This window comes from Tursiops truncatus, chromosome 2 (assembly GCF_011762595.2).
Source record: "Tursiops truncatus isolate mTurTru1 chromosome 2, mTurTru1.mat.Y, whole genome shotgun sequence".
Taxonomy (NCBI): domain Eukaryota; kingdom Metazoa; phylum Chordata; class Mammalia; order Artiodactyla; family Delphinidae; genus Tursiops; species Tursiops truncatus.
Window position 1 is genome coordinate 25,133,432 of NC_047035.1, and position 20,400 is coordinate 25,153,831.

At 42.8% G+C, this 20,400-nt stretch overlaps 1 protein-coding gene across 5 annotated transcripts in view; it reads right to left on the reverse strand.

Moving 5' to 3' along the window:
- Nucleotides 1–4,133: 4,133 nt before the first annotated feature.
- The window catches only part of ADCK1 (aarF domain containing kinase 1), a 155,542-nt gene continuing 139,275 nt past the window's right edge, over nt 4,134–20,400 (reverse strand). For all 5 annotated transcript variants that reach the window (XM_033850775.2, XM_033850771.2, XM_033850774.2 and 2 more), the window contains 2 exons: nt 17,678–19,031; nt 4,134–17,045 (listed from right to left, as the gene is read on the reverse strand). The gene's annotated coding sequence lies outside the window, so the exon portion shown is untranslated. The remainder of the gene's footprint in view (nt 17,046–17,677; nt 19,032–20,400) is intronic.

A 20,400-nucleotide genomic window follows, 5' to 3' on the forward strand; every position in this document is an offset into this window, starting at 1 on the left:
TGCTGTCTACAAAAGGCCCACTTCAGACCTAGGTACACATACAGACTGAAAGTGAGGGTATGGAAAAAGATATTCCATGCAAATGGGAATCAAAAGAGAGCTGGAGTAGCAATACTCATATCAGACAAAATAGACTTTAAAAAAAGATTATTATAAGAGACAAAGACACTACATAATGATCAAGGGATGAATACAAGAAGAAGATATAACAATTGAAACTATTTATGCACCCAACATAGGAGTACCTCAATACATAAGGCAAATGCTAACAGCCATAAAATGGAAAATCGACAGTGACACAATAATAGTAGGGGACTTTAACACCCCACTTTCACTAAAGGAGAGATCATCCAAAATGAAAATAAATAAAGAAACACAAGCTTAGAAGACACAGTAGACCAGATAGACTTAATTGATATCTATAGGACATTCTACCCAAAAACAACAGAATACACTTTCTTCTCAAGTGCTCATGGAACAGTCTCCAGGATAGATCATATCTTGGGTCACAAATCAAGCCTCGGTAAATTTAAGAAAATTGAAATTGTATCAAGTATCATTTCCAACCACAATGCTATGAGACTAGATATCAATTACAGGAAAAAACCTGTAAAAAATACAAACACACGGAGGTTAACAATACACTACTTAATAACCAAGAGATCACTGAAGAAATAACAGAGGAAATCAAAAAATACCTAGAAACAAATGACAATGAAAACACAATGACCCAAAACCTATGGGATGCAGCAAAAGCAGTTCTAAGAGGGAAGTTTATAGCAATACAATCCTACTTCAAGAAACAAGAAACATCTCAAATAAACAACCTAAATTTACACCTAAAGCAATTAGAGAAAGAAGAAAAAAAAAAACCAAAGTTAGCAGAAAGAAATAAATCATAAAGATCAGATCAGAAATAAATGAAAAAGAAATTAAGAAAGCAATAACAAAGATCAATAAAACTGAAAGCTGGTTCTTTGAGAAGATAAACAAAACTGATAAGCCATTAGCCAGACTCATCGAGAAAAAGAGGGAGAGGACTCAAATCAATAAAATTAGAAATGAAAAAGAAGTTACAACAGACATCGCAGAAATACAAAGCATCCTAAGAGACAACTGCAAACGACTCTATGCCAATAAAATGGACAACCTGGAAGAAATGGACAAATTCTTAGAAAAGCACAGCCTTCTGAGACTGAACCAGGAAGAAATAGAAAATATAAGCCGACCAATCACAAGCATGGAAACTGAAACTAATTAAAAATCTTCCAACAAACAAAAGCCCAGGACCAGATGGCTTCACAGACGAATTCTATCATTTAGAGAAGAGCTAACCCCTATCCTTCTCAAACTCTTACAAAATATAGCAGAGGGAGGAATGCTCCCAAACTCAGTCTATGAAACTACCATCACCCTGATACCAAAACCAGACAGAGATGTCACAAAAAAAATTACAGACCAATATCACTGGTGAACATAGATGCAAAAATCCTCAACAAAATACTAGCAAACAGAATCCAACAGCACATTAAAGGATCATACACCATGATCAAGTGGGGTTTATCCCAGGATTGCAAGGATTCTTCAATATATGCAAATCAATCAATGTGATACACCATATTAACAAATGATAAAAATCATATGATCATCTCAATAGATGCAGAAAAAGCTTTTGACAAAATTCAAACACCCATTTATGATAAAAACTCTCCAGAAAGTGGGCATAGAAAGAACCTACCTCAATATAATAAAGGCCATATATGACAAACCCACAGCCAACATTGTTCTCAATGGTGAAAAACTGAAACCATTTCCTCTAAGATCAGGAAAAAGACAAGGTTTCCCACTCTCACCGCTATTATTCAACATAGTTTTGGAAGTTTTAGCCACAGCAATCAGAGAAGAAAAAGAAATAAAAGGAATCCAAATGGGAAAAGAAGAAGTAAAGCTGTCACTGTTTGCAGATGACATGACACTATACATAGAGAATCCTAAAGATGTTACCAGAAAACTACTAGAGCTAATCAATGAATTTGGTAAAGTGGCAGGATACAAAATTAATGCATAGAAATCTCTTGCATTCCTATATACTAACGACAAAAAATCTGAAAGAAAAATTAAGGAAACAATCCCATTTACAATTGCAACAAAAAGAATAACATACCTAGGAATAAACCTACCTAAGGAGACAAAAGACCTTTATGCAGAAAACTATAAGACACTGATGAAAGAAATTAAAGATGATACAAACAGATGGAGAGACATACCATGTTCTTGGATTGGAAGAATCAACATTGTGAAAATGACTATACTACACAAAGCAATCTACAGGTTCAATGCAATCCCTATCAAGCTACCAAAGGCATTTTTCACAGAACTAGAACAAAAATTTTTACAATTTGTATAGAAACACAAAAGACCTTGAACACCCAAAGCAATCTTGAGAAAGAAAATGGAGTTGGAAGAATCAGGCTCCCTGACTTCAGACTATATTACAAAGCTACAGTCATCAAGACAGTATGGTACTGGCACAAAAACAGAAAGATCAAAGGAACAGGATAGAAAGCCCAGAGATGAACCCATGCACATATGGTCACCTTATTTTTGATAAAGGAGGCAAGAATATACAATGGAGAAAAGACAGCCTCTTCAATAAGTGGTGCTGGGAAAACTGGACAGCTACATGTAAAAGAATGAAATTAGAACACTCCCTAACACCATACACAAAATTAAGCTCAAAATGGATTAAAGACCTAAATTTAAGGCCAGACACTATCAAACTCTTAGAGGAAAACATAGGCAGAACACTCTATGACATAAATCACAGCAAGATCCTTTTTGCACCTCCTAGAGAAATGGAAATAAAAACAAAAATAAACAAATGGGACCTAAATGAAACTTCAAAGCTTTTGCACAGCAAAGGAAGCCATAAACAAGATTAAAAGACAACCCTCAGAATGGGAGAAAATATTTGCAAATGAAGCAACTGACAAAGGCTTAATCTCCAAAATAAACAAGCAGCTCATGCAGCTCAATATAAAAAAAAAAAAAACCGAATCCAAAAATGGGCAGAAGACCTAAATAGACATTTCTCCAAAGAAGATATACAGATTGCCAACAAACACATGAAAGGATGCTCAACATCACTAATCACTAGAGAAATGCAAATCAAAACCACAGTGAGGTATCACCTCACATGGGTCAGAATAGCCATCAGCAAAATCTCTACAAACAATAAATGCTAGAGAGGGTGTGGAGTAAAGGGAACCTTGTTGCACTGTTGGTGCGAATGTAAATTGATACAGCCACTATGGTGAACAGTATGGAGGTTCCTTAAAAGAACTAAAAATAGAAGTACCATATGACCCAGTAATCCCACTACTGGGCGTATAACCTGAGAAGACCATAATTCAAAAAGAGACATGTACCACAATGTTCACTGCAGCATTATTTACAATAGCCAGGACATGGAAGCAACCTAAGTGTCCATTAACAGATGAATGGATAAAGAAGTTGTGGCACATGTATACAATGGAATATTACTCGGCCGTAAAAAAAGTGAAATTAGTTATTTGTAGTGAGGTGGATGGACCTAGAGTCTGTCATACAGAGTGAAGTAAGTCAGAAAGAGAAAAACAAATACCATATGCTAACACATATATATGGAATCTAAAAAAAATGGTTCTGAAGAACCTGGGGGCAGGACAGGAGTAAAGATTCAGATGTAGAGAATGGACTTGAGGACATGGGGAGGGGGAAGGGTAAGCTGGGACGAAGTGAGAGAGTGGCACGGACATATATACACTACCAAATGTAAAACAGATTGCTAGTGGGAAGCAGCTGCATAGCACAGGGAGATCAGCTCGGTGCTTTGCGATGACCTAGAGAGGTGGGATAGGGAGGGTGGAAGGGAGGCGCAAGAGGAAGGGGATATGGGGATATAGGTATACATATAACTGATTCACTTTTTTATACAGCAGAAACTAATACAACATTGTAAAGCAATTATACTCCAATAAAGATGTTAAAAAAAAAAAAAGGAAGAAGACATACTCTCACCAGTCCAATCAACATCATACTGGAAATTGTAGTTAATGTAACTAGGCAAGAAAAAGAAATAAAATACCTACAGATTGGAAAGGAAGAAATAAAAATGTCTTTATTCACAAACATAGTTTTCTAAATATACAGTCCTGAGAAATCAACAATAACAACAACAGCAAAATTCATAGAAACGGTAAGTGAGTTTAACAAGGTCACAGGCCACCAGTTCAATGTTCAACACACAAAAATCAATCGTAGTTTGTTTGGTTTTTTTTGGCTGCATTGGGTCTTCATTGCTGTGCGCGGGCTTCCTCCACTTGTGAAGAGCGGGGGCTATTCTTCATTGTGGTGTGAGGGCTTCTCATTGTGGTGGCTTCTCTTGTTGTGGAGCACAGGCTGTAGGCATGCAGGCTTCAGCAGTTGTGGCTAGCAAGGTCAGTAGTTGTGGCTCACAGGCTCTAGAGCGCAGGCTCAGTAGTTGTGGCGCATGGGCTTTGTTGCTCCACGGCATGTGGGATTTTCCCAACCAGGGCTCAAACCCATTTCCCCTGCATTGGCAGGCAGATTCTTAACCACTGCGCCACCAGGGAAGCCCCAATCATAGTTTTAGACACTAGTAAAAATACATACCATGTTCATATTTCATATTCAAGAAAAATAAAATACTTATGTATAAACCTAACAAAATATGCATGGGACCTGTGAGTTGAAAAAACTACAAAATGCTGATGAAAGAATTCAAATTTGGCCTAAATAAATGACAAAACATACTCTGCTCACAGACTGGAAAACTCAGTATAGTAAAGATATTTATTTTTCCCAGACTAATCTATAGATTCATACAATTTCAGTCAAAGTTCCAGCAGGATTTTTTTTTATAGAATTGGGCAAACTAGTTCTAAAATTTATATGGAAAAGCAAAGAAACTAGAATAGTGCTACGGACTGAATGTTTGTGTACCCCTAAAACTCATATGCTGAAACCCTAATCCTCAGTGTGATGGTATTTGCAGATGGAGCTTTGGGGAGGTCATGAGAGTGGAGCCCTCATAATGGAATTACTGCCCTTAGAAGAACAGGCAAGAGAGAGTTTACTTCCTCTCTCTTTCTTCCATGTGAAGAATACAGCAAGGCAGCCAGCTATGAACTAAGAGGAGGGCTCTCACCAGCCGTGTTGACACCCTGATCTCAAACTTCCTACCTCCAGAACTGAAAAATAAATGTTTGTTGTTTAAGTCACTCATTCTGTGTCATTCTGTTTTAGCAGCCCAAACTGATGAAGACAAATAGCTAAACCAATCTTGGAAAATGAAGAGTAAGGTTGGAGAAGTCACACTACCCGAATTTTAATACTCTTTATAAAGCTACAGTAGTCAAGACATGGAATTAGCAAAGAAATAGACATGCACGTATCAATGAAACAGAACAGAGTCCAAAAATAGCCCCATACAAACATGACCAACTCATTTTTTTTTTTTTTTTTTTTTTTTTACAAAAGTGCAAAAGCCATTCAATGGGGAAAGGACAGTCTTTTCAGCAAATGGTACTGGAACAACTGGACATCCATATGCTAAAATAAAAAAAACTGAACTTCAACTTAAATTTCACACCATATACAAAAATTAACTCAATTGGATCATATATCTAAATATAAAATATAAAACTACAAAACTTGTGGAAGACATGGGCAAAATCTTTGAGATCTAAAGTTAGGCAAAACATTCTTAGATATGACACAAAGTATAACGCATAAAAGAAAAAAACTGAAATTCAGATTTCTTCAAACCTAGAAACATTGGTCTGCAGAAGACACTGTTAAGAGAGTGAAAAGACAAGCTACAGACTGGAAGAAAATATTTTCAAATCACGTGTTCAACAAAGGGCTTGTATCCAGAATATATAAAGAATTCTCAAAACTCAACAACAGGAAAACAAGTAGCACAATTTAAAAATGGACAAAGGACTGAAATAAACACTTCATCAAGGAGGATATATGGATGTCAAAAAAATGTTCAACATTATTAACCATTAGGAAAATGCAAATTAAAATCATAGTGACTTACCGCTACACACATTAAATGGCTAAAATAAAATTTTAAATACCCAAAATGCCAAGTACTGATTAAAATATGGACTAACTAGAACTCTCCCACCTTGCTGACAGGAATGCAAAATGGTGTGGCCACTCCAGAAAGCAGCTTGGCAACTTCTTACAAAGTTAAACGTACACTTACCATATGACCCAGCAATCCAACTTCTAATTATTTACCCTAAGAAATGAAAACCCAAGTTCACACAAAAACCTGAACACAAATGTTTATAGTGGCTTTATTCATTATTGTCCCAAACTGGAGGCGACCTAACTATCCTTCAAAAGGTGAATGGATAAACAAACTGTGGAACAACCATATAGTGGAATATCAACCACTCAGCAATAAAAATGAACAGATTTTAATGCACACAACAACTTGAATGAACCTCTAAGATATTCTGCTGAATGAAAAAGCCAGTTTCAAAGGGTGATCTACTATATGATTCCCTTTATATGACATTCTCGAAAACACAAAACTATAGTGATGGCAAACAGACAAGTCAGTGGCAGAGGTTGGAGGTGAGAAAACAATGTGACTAGAAAGAGCTAGCATGAGGGACCACTGTTTTAATTATGGTGGTGGTTACATAAATCCATATATGTGTCAAAATTAATAGAATCGTATACACACAAAACATTAATTTTACTATATAATAATTTTTAAATAAAATTTTAAAAATAAATACTAACCTATGAGACAGACAAGCTATACCAACTCAAAGCTAAGAATACATTGTTTTGCAGTCCCTCCCCTGATCCTTGCAAATAGCTTGCAAGATTCTCTCAGGCTGTGAGCTACCACAGTACGTTGAGCTTCAGGGTTCAGAAGCCAACCTGGGGCAGATTGCTACCCTATTTGAGCATCCAACTATTGGGTTCTCAAGAATTTTAGCAAATAAATTAATTGGAAGATGATTCTTAGCATTAAATAATGATTCTTCACTTACCAAAAGGTTCCTTTGCAACGAGAACTGTCTAGTCCCCTTCAGTCTGTACAGATTGCAGACCTAATGGCAAAGAAATAAAAAACCTAAAACAATGGAAACCACTGCTTATTGAACTGAAGTGATGCCCTACACAATCCTAAACTTAGTAGGTAAAGCAATGAGAAAATTGAATGAAATTTACCAATGTTTGAGGTACACAAAAAATTTTAAATCCAGCCATTGTCTGCAAGATGTATTCAATAGTCGCTTGACCCAGCATGCAATGAATTACAGGCACAGTGGTTGGAGAATCATCATCTAAAGTCTGAATTGCCTTCTCCCCAAAACAGAAAGAGAAAAGTGGAGTTATCTCACTTCTCTGCTCCTTTTCCCAGCCTCTCTCTTTCATCATTATTCTCAAGGAGGAAATATCACAAACCTACTGTCAAGACTCTGCAGAGAAATTGGAGAAGCTTTCAGGCCTCTGTCCAGAAGACCCTCTGACTATCTTATTTAATTCTCCCATCAAACCATGAAATAGGTACTTATATTGTTTACGAATGCTTTTGGTTGCAAGGAACAGAATAATCAATTCACAGCAACATTAACAAACAAGGGTTCATTTTTCTCACATGAAACTTGGGTGGTTAGGCTTTGTCTTAGCTGCTCCATGATGGAGGACCCTGAATAGGTGTCTCCACATTCTCCTGGTCTCTTGGGAATAAAATTGCTGCCACAGCCATAGCATTAGTCAAGAAATTTCCACTGTAGGAAGCAGGGGGCAGCATGAGCAGGGGGGGTTCCTCCCACCAACCAACTTCACGTCAAGAAGGAAGCAGGTGGCAGACAGAATACAGAGATGCTCTTTGTCTGCCTTCTCATATCAGGGAGGGAAAATGCCAGAACTACTCCCAAAATGTTCCCTTTTCAACTCATTGGCCAGAACTGATCACATGTTCACTCTAGGATCAGGACCTAGGCCCACCTCCCCAGAAATCATGGGAAGTGACACCTGAACAAAGTTGATATTCTGTTGGCAAGGAAGAAAAGGAGGCCATAAACATTGCCTGCCATGGTACAGTTACTATTTCCTCCTTTTTACAGATGAGAAAACTGTGGCTTAGAAAAGATAAGAGACTTGCCCAAGGTCACCCAGCTGATAAGTACAGAAGCCAGATTGCAAACCCCAAACTGTCTGGCGGCCAAGCCTGTGCTCTCAACCTCTGTTAGTACCTCTTTGGAATGCAGTTGACGTTGTGATCAATTCCTTCCCTCCCTGAGGCCGCAAGCCAGGAGGGCTAGTAGAGATTGCACTGCTAATGACTATGCAAGTCTTAGAAGAGAGAACAGAGCAAGAGTCCCACTGTGGGTCAGCATCTGGGTCATCCTGCACCTGCTTACCTGATGGCAGGGGAGAGCATGTCTGTGAAACCTCCATCTTCCTGTGGCTCTGTCTTCCTTGGCCTCTCCCCACTGGCCTCCATCTTCCTCTTTGAAGAGGCCCTTAGAAACCATCCAGGGGAACAGAGCTGGGTAAGGGAGCTGGGTTGGAAATTCTGCCCCTCTGGCTTGCTCCCTGACCCAGCCACTCTGGGCTGCTTCCTTGGCCCTGTTCAGTTGGCTCATCTTCTCCCTGCTGATTTTCCTAGGGACCCTGATATCCAAAATAACTCAAAAGTCACCATAGGTGACTCTAATGCGTACATATCCTCCCTTAGGAGGGCTGCAGACTGTAGTTATTTCAATGAGAAAACAGAGTAGCAGGTAATAAATTGTCCCTCTTTTTCTGTGTTCCTAGTGGGCCCCACAATTAGCAAGAACCAACTGTCACATTAATTTCACTGTCAGGGACCAGCACTAAGGGTGACATCATACTGTTCACTAGCCTGGGTGGGAGGTAGGCACACCTGTGGCCCTGAAGTGGACCAGTGGGGAAAGGGAAGTGGACACTATTCATGAACAGGTTCCATGTCAAATCCTACTGTGTTTTTTTCTGGGCTGTTTCCCAAGAGGAGAGAGCTGGGTTTTTAAAAACTTAAAGGCATTATGGTTTCGGGCACAGGCACAAATAGATTTTCCAACACTGGTTATGTTCTCAACACACTGCTGGTACCTCCATCCCTGTTTCAGGAGGTCTTGTAGGGAAAGAGCATCTTGTGTTTAAGTAATGGTCTCTCCGTTCCAAAAGAATTTCTGCAACATTATTGAGTGGGACAAGGAAGGATTAGCAAGTCCGCAGATTATCTGAGCAATAAAGATATACTGCCATAGGTCTTTTCATTTGGAACTCAGTCTTGGTCAATATCAACATCTATGGCAAGTCGATAAATCCCGGTATCAACCGCCGTGGAAGAAGTGTCAACACCTGCTGCCGGCAACTTAGTTTATGGTGAATCAAGACCTTGAACGAGGCTTTAAATTTGCTGATGCCTTTTTCTGTGGGGTTTGGTTTGTCGCGGCTCACCCAGCCAGATCGATTCGATGCGTCGTGCTGGGGAAGAGGAAAAGGTTTGTGGCTCTCAGAGTATTAGCAAGTTCATTTCACATTGATGCTGTGACAGAGGCCAGGGGAGGGTTTACAGAGGCGGCATTCATCAAGCTGGCTGGTCGTCCACGACATCCCTCAGGCTTGGAGCCGAGAGACAGGGAAGGCGGGCGCTGATGGCTGGCAGTTCATAGGGAGAATTGTGGCTTTCTTTGAGAGAGGACATGTAGTGAAAAGGGGGTGGGATCCGGAGGCTCTGATGACTCCCACGCTAGGAAAGGAGCCAGCTCTCAGGAGCTGTTTGGGTCTAAGGGCATTTTTCCCTTCCTGGAGAGTCTGTGGCAGACTGACTGCAAAAATGGCCCTAATTCTCCATCCTTCCCACACCACTTGCAATGTGACCTGGTAGTTCTTCTCATCAAGAAGTTGAAACTATTTCCCTGTTCTTTAAATCTAGGCTTCCTTGTAAGTTCCTCTGACCAACAGAATGTGGGCAGCAACATACCAGCTCCAAACTAGGCCTCTGGAGGCCTCACCTACTCCCCTCTCCCTCTCCCTCTCCCTCTCCCTCTCCCTCTCCCACTCTCCACAACCCCCCTTTCTCCCTCCCCTGTCATGAGAACACCATCAGCTAGCCTTCTGGAGGGGAGAGAGCATGTGGAGAAGAGCCAAGTCTCCCCAGCTGAGGTCATTCTGAACCAATCAGCCTCCAGCCAACCTGACCACAGATGCTGAGCCCAGCTGAGCCCAGCCCAGATCAGCAGAGCCATAAGCCTGTGAGCAATGATAAATGGTTATTGTTTCAAGTCAGTGAGGTTTGGGGGATTTTTTTTGTTTTTTGGGGTTTTTTTGGTGGGGGATGTTTTTTTATGTAGCATTATTATGTCAATAGATAATTGATACATGGTTCATCCAGTTGTTTTAGTAACCAAAGCAATGCCCAGGAGAAATCACCCCAGGCCGTGAACTTCAGGGTTCCTGACTCCCTGAGGACCAGAGTTCTACAAACTGGTCTAAAAACCTGAAGTCTGTATACACTATGTACATGCAACAAAAACTCCACAAAGCCAGTCCATGCCTTCCCCCAAAAATACTGACGGCAAAAGGCCATACACATTTCCCCAATTTAACTTAATCTTAGGGGTAAATGTAATGATCTCCAAGACAACCAGGCCAGATCTAGCTCCAGGACTCTGAACAACACTTCTTTTTTCTGGAATGGATAGACAAATACCAGCTAGCTCCCACCTCCCCACACAGCCTCCCTAAGTCAGTGAAATATTTTCTGTAAAATGGTAAAATTTCTACTGCTCCTGTAATAAATTACCACAAATTTAGTGTCTTCAACAATATAAATACATTATCTGCTTGTTCTAGAGGTCAAAGTCGGACATGGGTCTCAGTGAGCTAAAATCAATGTGGTGTCAGGGCTGCCTTCCCTTCTGGAAGCTCTAGGGGAGAATCTGTACCTTATCTTTCCAGCTTCTAGAGGTTGCCCTCATTCCTTAGCTCATGGCCCTTTCCCTATCTTCAAAGTCAGCAACAATGGATTGAGTCCTTCTCATGTCACATCTCTCTGACCTACTCTCCTGCCTCACTATTCTACCTTTAAGGACTCAGGTTATTAAATTGGACAATCCAATAATCCAAGATAATATCACCATCTCAAAATCTTACCCTTAATCATATCTTCAAACTCCCGTTTGCATTATAAAGTAATGTAGTTACAGTTTCCAGGGATTAGGACATAGACATCTTTGGGGGCCATTATTCTGCCTCCCACAATTTCACTGTGATTTTGTATAATAAAGATGGAAAGACAGGAAGCTTTTGTTTTTCTCAGACATCTCCATAGAACTGAGGGGCCTACACCTGGAATTCTATAAAATGGGATCATGTTAGAAAACAAGGGAGAGATGGAAATGAACCAGGATCAATAGTATCCCCTAATTCATCCACAAACTTGCAAGGCACCCTACCCTCCATGAAATGGTGATCTCACTACTGAGGAAGCAGTAATTCAAGGGCAGGGTTAGATAGCTTTATTCTACAAGGAACACAGCTCTTCAGGATGTCACAACCCTGAACAGAACTGCCAGAAAACTGTTGACACCTCTCATGGCAATTCCAGAAAGGCCATTCAGGAGCCATGGCAGACTCTGAAACCAACGAGGTTCTTTCCCCACTTACTGAACCCTGTGCTAATAGTTGAGGGGTTGCAGAGATGGATCTGAAGAGATTCTGCCCGCAAAGGGCTTACAGACTAGAGATTATACAGAACAGGCATTTAAATAAATGACGGTTACAATTTTTAGAAAGAGAAAAGCATCACAAGAAATAAACAGATAAAATGTGATGAAAGTTCGGAGCAAAAGAAGGTGGGAAGAGTGCAGAGTGGATAGGAAGAAGAGGAGAAAAAGAATAAGCTGGGAGGGCATTCTGAAAGAATTTAAGGACGCACAATATAAATTAAAGTTATAAACTTTATGGTTTAAGCTGGGGTAGACAAACTTTTTCTGCAAAGGGGCAAACAGTAAATATTTTAGGCTTTGCCAGTCATATGGTCTCTGTTGCAACCACTTAACTCTTCTGATGTAGTGCAAAAGCAGCTAAGAAAGCATGTGAGCATGGCTGGGTTCCAATGAAACTTTATTTATAAAAAGAGATGGGCCAAATCTGGCAGATCCCCATTTTAAGCCATGCTGTAGGCATCAAGTAGCATCATCATGAAAGGATTTATGGAAGATATAATGCTTTGGTTAAGCTTTGGTGAATGGATAGGACTTGAATGTGAAGGAAGAACAATCAAGCAGAAGGTAAAATTAACAATCTTTATGGGATCCTGAAGAGACCAAGTCCTTAAGGGTTTCAAATAGAGGATTTTGTATGGGGGAAATACTTGAAACACAACTAGTTTGAGTAGAGGTATTTTATGGAGAGCCTAGATAGGCAAGTAAAGAAGTTTTGGTGTAAGACGATGGGAATTAGGAAGCCGTGGATAGGCTTTGACCTGGTAAATGATGGCATGCAAATATTTTTCAAATCACTAAGTTCAAGGATTGGCGTCTAGGGCCATACAAGCACACGAAGCAGAGGTCCTGAAGATTGTCGCTACAGGATTAAAAGCTTGCCCGTTAATCCCCAGCCAACAACTGGTCATGATATCACCTGTTTCCACACCCAATTGGAGCTGGTCTGCACCTCACACAGAGCTGGGCCCGGATTCCCAGAAGATTCAAGGTGCCCATTAGGGTCTGAGCTTGGTTTCCCCGAAGCACTGGGCGTTTCTGCCTTCCTGTCCTCTGCGAAGAGGGCTCTCCCTCCACCTCTTCCCCTGCTCTCTGCTCTGCCTCCTCCACCCCAGAGCCTTCTTGCTGCTGTGAATCGCATGTTATAACAAATGAGTTACTGAAGGCTCCAACAAGCTGCTCATCGTTAACCCCAGCAGGAGAAAAGCAGCCGCGACCTGGAGCTGGGACCTTGTTAGAGTTGGTAATGAGGTAATGGGAAAATATTTCTGCCTGATTAGAATCCCTAATGAGCTGCTGACAACGGTGAGCAGAGAAAGGCCAGCTTCTAGCTCTCTCCCCATCCCCTCCCACACCTCTCCCTGCTCCCAAGCGGCGCTCCAGGCAGGAAAGGGTTCTTTGCCAGCAGTTAAAACCATAAAGAACAAACACAAAGCAGCCCCAGAAACTCCCTTTCCATCTCTCTTCTCCCTCTCCCTAGGACGATATACCTCCATCTTATTCATTTTTCCATGCATACGGACCGCTGCCACCTGCTAACACCCTAACGATGCCACCTGGACCATACATAATTGGTCACAGGTGCCCCATGGGTCCTGGCAAGGTCCTCACTCAGAAAGAAATAGAAATGCAGAAGAATGCTGCATCTGACTAGCCACTGGAAACATGAGGCCACAGGCCAAATTCCCACAGCAACCAGTCAGAGCCAATTCTCCAATGCAAAGAATTTTGCTTGCGTTCAATTCAGAGAATATTCTGATATCCCCATTTTCTTCTAGTTGACTGATTTTAGAAAGCATCTGGATTAGCTCCAGAGTGAATTGATTCACCACAATAGTGATTTTTAGAAGGAAAATAAAAACTCACAACATATTTTGGAGGTAGTTCATGGTTCAATAAAAAAATAATATTTGGGTTCAGTTTGGGATTCAGGTTGTGCTTATGGTCAAGTTCCTGTGTCAGAGGGACTTGAATTTTTAAAGCTTACGAGATATTTATGTAGTCCTGGATTATGAATTCAAAGGAAGAGAAGATATGTTGCTGTAGTAAGAAAAGAAAGTACTCCAGGATTTGATAAAATCCCCCTTGGGGTGCCTGTGAGTTCTGTTTGTGGGATACAGCCCAGTCTGGCTCCTCTACCGGGCAAGGCAGCTCCCACTTCATTTCTAAGGGACCCCACCACTACCAAGGTCCCTTTGCTGTGCCCACAACAGAAGCAGGCTTTGGCTGTATTCTAAATCACAAAGCATCTGACGTTTTAGCTACCATTAAGCAAATCACACCAGAGCAGTGGTCCTCAAGCTTGGTTGTACATTGTTATCTCCCAGGGAGTTTTAAAAAAATGAGGATGCCAGGGTCCACCCTCAGAGATGTTGATTTAATTGGTCTGGAGTATGGCTTGGGTGTTGGGACTTTTAAGTGTGCTTCTAGAGCTGAGAGCTACTGGTCTAGTGTACTGCTTCTCAAACTTCAATGTATATATGGATAGCTTGGGCTCTTGTTAAAATGAAGGTTCTGATTCAATAGGTCTTGGATAGACCTGAGATTCTACATTTCCAGCAAGCTCCCATGCTGCTGGTCCTTGGATCACTGACTAGAAACGATCTCGCATATCATCCTGAAGTGCTATTATATTTATTAGACACTATATTTGACAGAACTCAGTCAACCACAATCAGTAGAAATCCAACTCAAACTGGAATAATTGAAAGGAGGAATTCATTGGTACAAATAAGTGGGGAGATCCAAGGGTGGGGCTGGCTTTAGGCATGGATATATCCAGGAGCTCAAATTATGTCACTAGGACCTTCTGTTTCTATTTTTGCTTTCCCAGGTTTCCCTGGTGGTGCAGTGGTTAAGAGTCTGCCTGCCAACGCACAGGACATGGGTTCAAGCCCTGGTCTGGGAAGATCCCACATGCTGCGGAGCAACTAAGCCCGTGTGCCACAACTACTGAGCCTGCGCTCTAGAACGCACGAGCCACAACTACTGAAGCCCGTGTGCCTAGAGCCCGTGCTCCACAACAAGAGAAGCCACCGCATGAGAAGCCCGCGCGCCGCAATGAAGAGTAGCCCCCGCTCGCTGCAACTAGAGAAAGCCCGCGCGCAGCAACAAAGACCCAGTGCAGCCAAAAATAAATAAATAAATAAAATTTTTTTAAAATGTAAAATATTTTTGCTTTCCCTTTAGTGTGCTCCATTTTCAGTCAGGCTTTCTCCATGCGGCATCAAAGATGTTCCAAACAGTTCCAGACTGACCTCACCCACACAGTTGGCAAAGCCAGAGAAAAGAGCGTGCCACTGTCTCCTTCACCATCCACACTGGCCCCTGAATATGACTCATAATCCCCACTGCTGGACAGGGACGGGCAGAGCTCCATAGTTAATAGCCTCACCTGAAACACAGGTATTGGGGAATGACAGTTTCCCAAGGGAGGGATGGAGAGCAAACCACAAAGGAGCTGATGTCCCCCATGAGCACCACAGTCACGTGCCAGAAGCTCTTCGGATGTTCTCTGCCACCTCCCCTTCTCTTGCTGTTGGCTCTCACCCGCCATGACTCTTCTCTGCTCTTCACAAATGGGAAGGGCCTCCCTATTCCTCAGCAGTCTGTCCCTTATAGAGTCTCTCCAGTCAGATGCTCACAACTGGGTGAACGGAAGCCAAGGAAGTCCTTAAAACTCCAAATTCCTACATCTCTCCTGACCTCCAGGACCAGAACAGGAAGAGGGCCACAGAACAGACAGTGCTTTAGAGATAGAAAAAACGTTCAGAGAGCGTGTTGAATCCCTCCATTTTACAGATGAGAACACTGAGGCTCACAGTAACTTGTCTGAGAACACTCAGGCAAAGACTGGCAGAGCCACAACCTAAATTCAGGTTTTCATTTCTGTCAGTCACCAGGAAACTGACCCAAGCTGTCAGAAACAGAGGGACTGGTCGCCAACTAACTCAGTATTGGGTTTGTTTTGATGCTAAATGCGCCACTGGCCGGAACCAGTCCACAGCACCACTCTCCGGGCCCCAGCGTCCGCGGGAGTGGCGACACTGGCAGGGCTGCTGCATCCGAGGACGGCCTCACTCCACGGGACCTCGCCCGCCAGTCTACCAGCCGCTGTGCCCTTGCCCTGGCCGAGGCTGCACCAGCTCTCCCGGCCGTAATGATCCGTGACTGCATCCAGACTCCTGGGACGCTCGACCTTCCTTTGCAAACACAAGGGCCTGGGGAGAGAGGGGGAGGGAAGCAGGCGGAGCCTGGGCCTGGCTGGGGGAGCCTCCCCCAACCCTGGCCCCCAGCAGGGACCCCAGCAGTGCTGCCCCCCGCAGGCATCTGCCCAGGTGAGGCGGGCCAAGGAAGCGGGCAGCAGGATCGCATGTGGGAAAGGACGGACACACGGACACACACACACACACACAGAGTCTCGGCCATGACTTAGGCCCAGCCACCCGTTCTGCCAATCCACCCCCCTCCCCAGGTTGGAGGCAGCGGGAAGACTTGCCAACCTCCAGCTACCACCCCTCATGCCACTCCCCAACTCCGAAAACCCCAGGCTGCTGGCCAACAAGAAAGCAGAGGGTCCCATGGCAAATTTCTTATGGGAGTGGGGCTGCCCCTACCTCCTACAAAGAGGCTGGGAATTGTGGCCAAGAGATGGGGCAGCTCTCAGCTCCGGAGTGGGTTCCAGGGGTGTGCAGTGCAGGGAGAGGCTGCCCAGCCCCTAAACTGTCACAGTCAGGTTGATTTTACCTTCAAGTTTCCATCACCTCCATCCCAACCTTCACCCACCCTGTCCAGCCATCATCCAGCTAACCCTGTGTGGTTTTCTGCTTTGTACTTCTCACTGCCCAATGTTATATATTTGTTTGTTGTCTCTCCCTCACCTGACCCCATTCACTGCTACATACTCAGCACCTACAACGGTACCTGGCCTGCAAAAGACAATAATTGTGACGGACGCCATGACAGCAATAGCCTCAGCTGAAGAGAGCTGCCCTTCCCAGGTTGGCCCACATCCCTGGACTGATGGAGGTCCAGCATCTAGGCCCGACCTAGGACAACTCTGTAGGTCAGGTCTAGCTCCAGAGCGCCCTTTGGGGTTGACTGCGACTGTGTGGTTCCCCTTTGCCCACTCCCGTGTCTGTTCCCTCCTTTCCACAGGTGTTGGTGCAAGGACACTCCTCACCATCGTGCTCAATAAACTCAGCCTCAGTGCCCACTTCCCAGGGAGCCAGAGCACAGCAGTACACATCTCTGGAATGAAAACGGACAGAGAGAGAGGAAAAAAGAAAGAGCTTTGACTTTCTACTGTTGTTCACCATCCATATCCCCAAAGTACCTCCAATCTGCCTATTTCTCTCCCCGTCCAATGCCACCACCGAAATTAAAGCCACCACTCTCTCTTGTTTGGAGCCCTGTATCTCCTCTGGAACGGACGCTGTGAGGCCCACCCCAGACCCTCTATCTAGCATCCCCTGAACACAGCTGCAGCCGTGGTGGAGGGTTGCCAAGAGGCCGGCAGCTTCCCTCCTCAAGCAGCTCCCCTGCTTTCTCCCAGGGCTTTCTGACACAGCACAGCAGCTTGCTCGGCCCAGAGCAGGGCAGCCCGGAGTGCTAGGGATCTTATGGCCCCCCAGGGACCCTGCGCAAGAACCACAGATGACCACCCATCCCCACTCCTCGGGAGGACAATGCTGAGGCATATTCCACAAGATTCCTCAGAGGTCCCCAACGGGATTCAGCCCCTCCATCACTACCCCAACTCTTCTTCTCAGTTCCCCCCATTCCCTCACTTGTGCTTCCCAAGTAAAACCTAGCAGCACCTAAATCCTTGTCTCAGTACCTGCTCTGGGGGGAATCCAAACTGGGCGAGCCTCCTGACTGACCTGGGCTTCCGCTCTTGCTGCTTTGAGCTTCTGAAGACAGCACTGCAGAGAACCAGCCTTCCAGGCTCCTCCAGGCCACAGGGACTTCGCTGTGTGGCTCCGTCTATTATTTCCTTCAGCAACTCTTTGTTGAGTGCCTACTGCTTCAGACATTGGGGTACACGGCAAAGCAAAGTCAAAAATCCTCCCACTCCTCCCCAAGTCCCTTCTCACCAGATTCGTGCTTCTCTTGCCTCACTCCTATTTACCATTTAAGTCTCAGCTTGTAACGCATGGCCTGTGTTCATTCAGGAAGGTCTCCAAACCCTGCCTTCTCCATGCAGTCTTCCTCCACCAGGGTGAGAGAGCTCCCCTGCCCTACTCCAGGGCCAGGTGCACCACCTGTCTTAGTCTGCTTGGCTGTCATACGAAATACTATAGACTGTGTGGCTTAAACAACAGAAGTTTATCTCTCACAGTTCTAGAGGCTTGGGGAATCCAAGATCAAGGTGCCAGCAGATTGGCTTCCTGGGGAGAGCTTACTTCCTCTACGTCCTCATATGGTCTTTCCTCAGTGTGTGCAAGCTTCTTCTTCTTATAAGGCCACCAATCCCATCATGACTCTAATTATCCCCCAAAGGTCCCATCTTCAAATACCACCCCATTGTGAGCTAGAGGCTTCAACATATGAATCTGAGGAGGACACAGATATTGAGTCCATAACGCCAGTGATGAGAATGATCAGGTAAGAGATTGGTCCTCAGATGACTGAGGCAAAAACTGAATCATTTGGGCTTGAAGACTGAAATATAAGACATGATACCATAAAACTCCTAGAAAAGAACGTAAGCAAAACATTCTCTGACATAAATCGTACCAATGTTTTCTTAGCTCAGTCTCCCAAGGCAATAGAAATAAAAACAAAATTAAACAAATGGGACCTAATCAAACTTATAAGCTTTTGCACAGCAAAAGGAAACCATAAACAAAACTAAAAGACAACCTACAGACTGGGAGAAAAATATTTGCAAATGATGTGACTGACAAGGTCTTAACTTGTAAAATATACAAACAGCTCATACAAGTCAATAACAAAAAAATGAACAACACAATCTGAAAGATGGGCAGAAGACTTAAATAGACATTTCTCCAAAGAAGACATACAGATGGCCAAGAGGCACATGAAAAGACTCTCAACATCACTAATTATTAGAGAAATGTAAATCAAAACTACAATGAGATATCACCTCACACCAGTCAGAATGGCCATCATCCAAAATACTACTATATTTAAAATAGATAACCAACAAGGACCTACTGTATAGCACAGGAAACTCTGCTCAGTATCTTGTAATAACCTAAATGGGAAAAGAATCTGAAAAAGAATAGATACATGTAAATGTATAACTGAATCACTTTGCTGTACACAAGAAACTAACACAGCATTGCTAAACAACTATACTCCAATTAAAAACATGTCTACAAATGACAAACGCTGGAGGGAGTGTGCAGAAAAAGGAACCCTCCTACACTGTTGGTGGGAATGTAAATTGGTACAGACACTATGGAGAAGAGTATGGATGTTAGTTAAGAAACTAAAAATAGAGCTGCCATATGATTCAGCAATCCCACTCCCGGGCATATGTCCAGAGAAAAACATGGTTTGAAAGGATATATGCACCCCAATGTTCATTGCAGTGCTGTTTACAACAGCCAAGACATGGAAGCAACGTAAATGTCCATCGACAGACAAATGGATAAAGAAAATGTGGTACATATATACAATGGAATATTACTCAGCCATTAAAAAGAATGAAATAATGCCATTTGCAGCAACATGGATGGACCTGGAGATTATCATACTAAGTGAAGTAAGTCAGACAGAGAAAGACAAATATCATATGATATCACTTATATGCAGAATCTGAAAAAAATGATACAAATGAACTTATTTACAACACAGAAACAGACTCATAGACTTAGAGAAGGAACTTATGGTTACCAGGGGGGAAGGGTAGGGGGTAGGGATAGACTAGGAGTTTGGGATTGACATGCACACACTACTATATTTAAAATAGATAACCAACAAAGACCCACTGTATAGCACAGGGAACTCTGCTCAATATCCTGTGATAACCTAAATGGGAAAAGAATTTGAAAAAGAATAGATACATGTATATGTATAACTGAATCACTTTGCTGTACACATGAAACTAACACAGCATTGTTAATCAACTATACTCCAATTAAAAAAAAAAGTCTACAAATGCCAAATGCCAGAGGGAGTGTGGAGAAAAGGGAACCCTCCTACTCTGTTGGTGGGAATGTAAATTGGTGCAGCCACTGTGGAAAACAGTATGGAGGTTCCTCAAAAAACTAAAAATAGAGTTGCCATATGAACCAGCAATCCCACTCCTGGGCATATATCCGGACAAAACAAAATTTGAAAAGATACATGCACCCCTATGCTCATAGCAGCACCATTTACAAGAGCCAAGACATGGAAACAACCTACAATAGATGTCCATCAACAAATGAACAGAAAAAGAAAATGTGGTATATACAATATATACAATGGAATATTACTCAGCCATTTTCAGCAACATGGATGGACCTAGAGATTATCAGACTAAGTGAAGTAAGTAAAAAAGAGAGACAAATACCATATGATATCACTTATATGTGGAATCTAAAATATGACACAAATGAACATATCTACAAAACAAACAGACTCACAGATATAA